The sequence below is a fragment of the Electrophorus electricus genome, unplaced genomic scaffold (assembly GCF_041902795.1).
Source record: "Electrophorus electricus isolate QZ-2024a unplaced genomic scaffold, ASM4190279v1 Scaffold88, whole genome shotgun sequence".
Classification (NCBI taxonomy): domain Eukaryota; kingdom Metazoa; phylum Chordata; class Actinopteri; order Gymnotiformes; family Gymnotidae; genus Electrophorus; species Electrophorus electricus.
Window position 1 is genome coordinate 134,703 of NW_027658805.1, and position 7,798 is coordinate 142,500.

General features: G+C 58.3%; 1 non-coding gene across 1 annotated transcript; it reads left to right on the forward strand.

Annotated features, from left to right (window-relative positions):
* Window positions 1-5,233: 5,233 nt before the first annotated feature.
* Window positions 5,234-7,072, forward strand: LOC145656715 (18S ribosomal RNA). Its single transcript, XR_014122311.1, has one exon. It is a non-coding gene; the product is annotated as an 18S ribosomal RNA (ribosomal RNA).
* The last annotated feature ends 726 nt before the right edge of the window (window positions 7,073-7,798 follow it).

Below are 7,798 nucleotides of genomic sequence, written 5' to 3' on the forward strand. Positions count from 1 at the left end.
CGCAGGTGTAAAGCAACCTTGCTAGGCATGAAGGTGTGACCTCCAGGGCCTGGAAGTCTGGTGGTAGTAGTAGTATGATTTAAAGGCACAAAGTGATTGAAGTGTGCCCAGGCCCAGAGCTACTTTGCTGGGCATGACTGTGTTTGACCTCTTGGGCCTGGAAGTCTGGTGGTAGTAGTAGTATGATTTAAAGGCACAAAGTGATTGAAGTGTGCCCAGGCCCAGAGCTACTTTGCTGGGCATGAATGTGTTTGAACTCTTGGGCCTGGAAGTCTATTTCTAGGCTTATATAAAGGGTCAAACATCTTGAAGTGTGCCCAGGCCCAGAGCTACTTTGCTGTGCATGACTGTGGTTGACCTCTTGGCCCTGGAAGTCTGGTGGTAGTAGTAGTATGATTTAAAGGCACAAAGTGAATGAAGTGTGCCCAGGCCCAGAGCTACTTTGCTGGGCATGAATGTGTTTGAACTCTTGGGCCTGGAAGTCTGGTAGTAGTAGTAGTAGTAGTAGTAGTAGTAGTAGTAGTATGATTTAAAGGCACAAAGTGCTTGAAGTGTGCCCAGGCCCAGAGCTACTTTGCTGTGCATGACTGTGTTTGACCTCTTGGCTCTGGAAGTCTATTTCTAGGCTTATATAAAGGGTCAAACTTCTTGAAGTGTGCCCAGGCCCAGAGCTACTTTGCTGTGTATGACTGTGTGACCTCTTGGCCCTGGAATTCTGGTGGTAGTAGTAGTATGATTTAAAGGCACAAAGTGAATGAAGTGTGCCCAGGCCCAGAGCTACTTTGCTGGGCATGACTGTGTTTGACCTCTTGGGCCTGGAAGTCTGGTAGTAGTAGTATGATTTAAAGGCACAAAGTGATTGAAGTGTGCCCAGGCCCAGAGCTACTTTGCTGGGCATGAATGTGTTTGAACTCTTGGGCCTGGAAGTCTATTTCTAGGCTTATATAAAGGGACAAACTTCTTGAAGTGTGCCCAGGCCCAGAGCTACTTTGCTGTGTATGACTGTGTGACCTCTTGGCCCTGGAATTCTGGTGGTAGTAGTAGTAGTAGTAGTATGATTTAAAGGTACAAAGTGAATGAAGTGTGCCCAGGCCCAGAGCCAGGCCTGGGCAGCAGGGGGCGCTCCTGGCCATGCCCAGCGAGTTTCGTGCGAATCGGACCTGGTCCGGAAGAGATACGAAGGGAAAACTCATTACTCGTCGGGGTGGCACATCCAGGCTCTCGACCCTCCCAAAGCGTCCGACCAGGGTGCACCCTGCCGGGCATGGTTAGCCGCCAGCCCCCTTCCTGGAGGTCTGGTTGGCACGGGGTTTTGATTTATCGGTTTCATATCTCTGGGCTCCTTGGGAGCAGAAAGTCGGTTGAGGGCCCTTTGGAAAGAGCCGGGGCTGCCGTTTAACGCTGTCCAAGCGGCAGGCGAAGCGCACCCACCGTTTTTACGCTATGATTTTTTAAAACCGCCGGGGCGGCAAACACAGGGCCGGTCGGGTTTGAAGACGAATATCTCTTCGGCCCTTGGGAGGAGAGAAGCAGCGCGGGTCACCTTTGAACGCGCTCGCTGCCAGGAACGTCTGGCGTAAAAGTTTCGTGGGAATCGGACGTTCCTAGGCTGAGAAGCGAGCGCCCGCCCTCGGGCGGTCGGGGGCCCCTTTCTCATTCCCCGTCTGGGCTAAAAATACGAGGTCGGACCCGATGGACTCGGGAGACTGGAGAGTACCAGGGAGACCCTGGAAGCAGGCGACCCGACCCACGCTTCGCTGTCTCCTCGGCCCTCGGGAGTAGAAGCGCGGGGACGGTGGCGTGGGCAGCAGGGGGCGCTCCTGGCCATGCCCAGCGAGTTTCGTGCGAATCGGACCTGGTCCGGAAGAGATACGAAGGGAAAACTCATTACTCGTCGGGGTGGCACATCCAGGCTCTCGACCCTCCCAAAGCGTCCGACCAGGGTGCACCCTGCCGGGCATGGTTAGCCGCCAGCCCCCTTCCTGGAGGTCTGGTTGGCACGGGGTTTTGATTTTTCGGTTTCATATCTCTGGGCTCCTTGGGAGCAGAAAGTCGGTTGAGGGCCCTTTGGAAAGAGCCGGGGCTGCCGTTTAACGCTGTCCAAGCGGCAGGCGAAGCGCACCCACCGTTTTTACGCTATGATTTTTTAAAACCGCCGGGGCGGCAAACACAGGGCCGGTCGGGTTTGAAGACGAATATCTCTTCGGCCCTTGGGAGGAGAGAAGCAGCGCGGGTCACCTTTGAACGCGCTCGCTGCCAGGAACGTCTGGCGTAAAAGTTTCGTGGGAATCGGACGTTCCTAGGCTGAGAAGCGAGCGCCCGCCCTCGGGCGGTCGGGGGCCCCTTTCTCATTCCCCGTCTGGGCTAAAAATACGAGGTCGGACCCGATGGACTCGGGAGACTGGAGAGTACCAGGGAGACCCTGGAAGCAGGCGACCCGACCCACGCTTCGCTGTCTCCTCGGCCCTCGGGAGTAGAAGCGCGGGGACGGTGGCGTGGGCAGCAGGGGGCGCTCCTGGCCATGCCCAGCGAGTTTCGTGCGAATCGGACCTGGTCCGGAAGAGATACGAAGGGAAAACTCATTACTCGTCGGGGTGGCACATCCAGGCTCTCGACCCTCCCAAAGCGTCCGACCAGGGTGCACCCTGCCGGGCATGGTTAGCCGCCAGCCCCCTTCCTGGAGGTCTGGTTGGCACGGGGTTTTGATTTATCGGTTTCATATCTCTGGGCTCCTTGGGAGCAGAAAGTCGGTTGAGGGCCCTTTGGAAAGAGCCGGGGCTGCCGTTTAACGCTGTCCAAGCGGCAGGCGAAGCGCACCCACCGTTTTTACGCTATGATTTTTTAAAACCGCCGGGGCGGCAAACACAGGGCCGGTCGGGTTTGAAGACGAATATCTCTTCGGCCCTTGGGAGGAGAGAAGCAGCGCGGGTCACCTTTGAACGCGCTCGCTGCCAGGAACGTCTGGCGTAAAAGTTTCGTGGGGAATCGGACGTTCCTAGGCTGAGAAGCGAGCGCCCGCCCTCGGGCGGTCGGGGGCCCCTTTCTCATTCCCCGTCTGGGCTAAAAATACGAGGTCGGACCCGATGGACTCGGGAGACTGGAGAGTACCAGGGAGACCCTGGAAGCAGGCGACCCGACCCACGCTTCGCTGTCTCCTCGGCCCTCGGGAGTAGAAGCGCGGGGACGGTGGCGTGGGCAGCAGGGGGCGCTCCTGGCCATGCCCAGCGAGTTTCGTGCGAATCGGACCTGGTCCGGAAGAGATACGAAGGGAAAACTCATTACTCGTCGGGGTGGCACATCCAGGCTCTCGACCCTCCCAAAGTGTCCGACCAGGGTGCACCCTGCCGGGCTAAGAGAACAGCCAGGTGAACCCTGGAGGTTCCGAACTCCAGACCCCTGGACCCGACGGCTCAGTCCGCCTCAGGTGCACTACAGAGGTCCTCGGGCTGTCCCTGAGTGCATTAAAACGGAAATCAGAATTACTCCCCCGGGTGGCACTTCCAGGCTCTCGACCCTCCCAAAGTGTCCGACCAGGGTGCACCCTGCTGGGCATGGTTAGCCGCCAGCCCCCTTCCTGGAGGTCTGGTTGGCACGGGGTTTTGCAAATAGGTCCCGTCGGGTATATGGGAGAGCAAAGAGAATCAATGGGGTCCAAGCACTAAATTCATCCAGTGGCGTTCTCTGGAAGCCCAAGGGGAGTCCGAGGGGTGTTCGGCCGGCAAGGGGAGCTCTCCCTCGGACACATGATCAAACGCCTGTCCCCTACCGGAAAGTGGTGTGCTCTGGATGCCCCCCCCCCCCCCCATCCCCCGAGGGGGGTGCTTATCCCGCGAGGGGAGCCCTCCTCGGGTTAAGTGAACCATCATGCCGATTCCCCTATGGAAGTGGGCACATCCAGGCACACAGTCTGCTTTGCTCTCCCCGACCCGAGTGCGTCTGTTGGGCTGAGTGTACGCCCAGGCAACTGGATCCAATGGCTCAGTCCGCCGCAGCGTGCTTCGACGATGGGTCGTACAGCCATGCCACCAGGGTGGGCGTGTTTGTAAATGTACCAGTGGATTCTCGTCGGCCTGCCACATCCATGGTATCGACCCACCAGGCCTGTCCGACCAGGGGTTGACCCTGGACGGGCACGGTCTGTGGTTTGGCCCTTGTCCTAGATGAAATCGGGCACGGGGTTTTCTGGCCAGGTACCATCGGGTTACTGGGAGAGCGGCTTCGGTCTCCAGGTGAGACCAATGGTGAAGCAGCACGAGGCAATGGAGAGCATGCAAAGCGATGGGGAAGCCATGCACGGCAATGGCCACGAAAAAAAAAAAAAAATCACCACGGAAGGAACGTGAAGAACAAGGAGGAGTGTAGTGACACTGCCCAAAGCTGCCCGGTGTTGCAGGGGTCTATTGGTGTGTTGCTTCCTTGTTTGGTAGAGTGGAGTACCAGACCCGCCAGGGGTAGGCAAACCATTCCCCCTACGGTAAGTGAGGAGCCAGCCATTTGACGAGCGGGTGTCCACGTGTACGGGTGCGAGCGCTATCCCCCCACACGGGGTTAGGCCACGGCCTTAGGTGGACGTCTGCCGACCAGCCCCGGCTGATCCAGAACTTCTGATGTGGAGAGCGGTTTTGACAGATCCTCCCTGGTTCTAGCGGGTCAAGCCTCTGATGGGGGGTGGGGGTTATTTGTAACCCATCCCAGAACTCTCTGGGGGAGACTCAGACGGCCAGTCTGTCTACTCAGTTGTCCTATACTGGTGTCTGTGGTTTGGGAGGAAGGGAGTGCCCTGCTTTGTTGGCCTCCTCTTCAAACCTACCTGGGCCCACGAATCACTCTTCTTGGTTACATCACGAAACGTAGGTTGAGCGAGGCTAGGGGGGAGGGAATTCGACGAGGTCTTTCCCTTGTCCCCCCACCAGCGGCCCACGAAAATCAAAACGGCGTGAAGAGAGGGAACGCCGAAAGCACCTGGAGTCGGCCGTCCGCACCTCCGGAGGAGGTGGACGGGGTACGGTGCGGGCATGACCGGATGGGACAGCTTTGCATCAAGGTGAGAGGTCGGCGTCCGAAGGCCAGAGGGCGGTGCGCGAGCACGTTTACACTGGCCGCGGAAGCTGTCCTGGGTAGCCCTGTATGGCGTCTGGACCTGACGGCGCACGCACTTACAACCCGCTGCTTCCTAGCCCCCGGAAGGGGAGGCGGATGTCACTCGTGGTTCATCCCAGACCACGGTGCAAACTACCTGGTTGATCCTGCCAGTAACATATGCTTGTCTCAAAGATTAAGCCATGCAGGTCTAAGTGCACACGGCCGGTACAGTGAAACTGCGAATGGCTCATTAAATCAGTTATGGTTCCTTTGATCGCTCCACACGTTACTCGGATAACTGTGGTAATTCTAGAGCTAATACATGCAAACGAGCGCTGACCCTTCGGGGGATGCGTGCATTTATCAGACCCAAAACCCATCCGGGGGGCTCGGGCCCCCCGGCCGCTTTGGTGACTCTAGATAACCTCGGGCCGATCGCGCGCCCTCCGCGGCGGCGACGTCTCATTCGAATGTCTGCCCTATCAACTTTCGATGGTACCATAGTCGGCTACCATGGTGACCACGGGTAACGGGGAATCAGGGTTCGATTCCGGAGAGGGAGCCTGAGAAACGGCTACCACATCCAAGGAAGGCAGCAGGCGCGCAAATTACCCATTCCCGACACGGGGAGGTAGTGACGAAAAATAACGATACAGGTCTCTTTCGAGGCCCTGTAATCGGAATGAGCGTATCCTAAACCCATGGGTGAGGACCCATTGGAGGGCAAGTCTGGTGCCAGCAGCCGCGGTAATTCCAGCTCCAATAGCGTATATTAAAGTTGCTGCAGTTAAAAAGCTCGTAGTTGGATGTCGGGAGTGGGCTGGCGGTCCGCCGCGAGGCGTGCCACCGCCTGTCTCAGACCCTGTCTCCCGGTGCCCCCCGGATGCCCTTGGCTGGGTGTCCGGACGGGGCTCGGAGCGTTTACTTTGAAAAAATTAGAGTGTTCAAAGCGGGCCCGCTTCTCGCCTGAATACCTGAGCTAGGAATAATGGAATAGGACTCCGGTTCTATTTTGTGGGTTTCCTGAACCAGGGCCATGATTAAGAGGGACGGCCGGGGGCATTCGTATTGCGCCGCTAGAGGTGAAATTCTTGGACCGGCGCAAGACGGACGAAAGCGAAAGCATTTGCCAAGAATGTTTTCATTAATCAAGAACGAAAGTCGGAGGTTCGAAGACGATCAGATACCGTCGTAGTTCCGACCGTAAACTATGCCGACCCGCGATCCGGCGGCGTTATTCCCATGACCCGCCGGGCAGCGTGAGGGAAACCACGAGTCTGTGGGTTCCGGGGGGAGTATGGTTGCAAAGCTGAAACTTAAAGGAATTGACGGAAGGGCACCACCAGGAGTGGAGCCTGCGGCTTAATTTGACTCAACACGGGAAACCTCACCCGGCCCGGACACGGAAAGGATTGACAGATTGATAGCTCTTTCTCGATTCTGTGGGTGGTGGTGCATGGCCGTTCTTAGTTGGTGGAGCGATTTGTCTGGTTAATTCCGATAACGAACGAGACTCCGGCATGCTAAATAGTTACGCGGCCCTCCGCGGTCGGCGTCAAACTTCTTAGAGGGACAAGTGGCGTTCAGCCACGCGAGATGGAGCAATAACAGGTCTGTGATGCCCTTAGATGTCCGGGGCTGCACGCGCGCCACAATGGTTGGATCAGCGTGTGCCTACCCTACACCGAGAGGTGCGGGTAATCCGCTGAACCCCATTCGTGATGGGGACTGGGGATTGCAATTATTCCCCATGAACGAGGAATTCCCAGTAAGCGCGGGTCATAAGCTCGCGTTGATTAAGTCCCTGCCCTTTGTACACACCGCCCGTCGCTACTACCGATCGGATGGTTTAGTGAGGTCCTCGGATCGGCCCCGCCGGGGCTCCTCGCGGGCCTTGGCGGAGCGCCGAGAAGTCGATCAAACTTGACTATCTAGAGGAAGTAAAAGTCGTAACAAGGTTTTCGTAGGTGAACCTGCGAAAGGATCATTAACGGGTAACGCTGTCCGGCGTGCCTCCTCTCCCGACCCCCTCGACTTCGCCGTCCCCCCGCGTCGGGGCCCAGGGTCGAAAGGGTCTTCGGGGTTGCTGTTACACGTGGTCGCTTGCAGGTCAGGCTGGACAGAAGGCATAAAGGAGGAGCCTAGTCCCTCCCACCCCTTCCTCGTCCTCCGCCTCTTCCTCCGCGTCGTCCTTCAGCACCCCCCCCCCGCAGGCCCCGGTATTCTCTGGGTTCCAGCGCGAGAGACGCGTCGTTCAAAAAACTCGGCGTCCCCGCTCGTCGGGCGAAGGCCGGTTTCCCCTCACCTTGCCGGCAGGAGAAGCGCCTGCGAGTCGAGCGGGTCGTACGGGTCCGTCCCGCGCCCTCCCTCTCGCTCGCACGGCCGCTGCCTCCGTCCACCGCGAGGGGTTTTCCTATTTTGTTGTCCTTGTCATTCATCCCCGTCCCCTTGCTCGCTGACGAGCGGACTTTCCGGGGGGGGTTGCGAGCGCTGCTCCTCGTGGGGCAGGCCATGGCCCTTCCTGTGTTCGTCCGCCCACCGGCGTCCTGGGGCGTGGTGGTGGTGGGTGGCGCAGCCGGTTCCCCTGCTTCTCTCTCTCAGAAAGGAGTCTCAGGGGGACCCCCGGCAGGTACCTAGGGCTTGGCCCACGCTACGTGAGTTCCACCCCTTTCGAGGGGTCGGACGGGGCGGGCGCGGAGGGCCGCGGTTCAAAGAC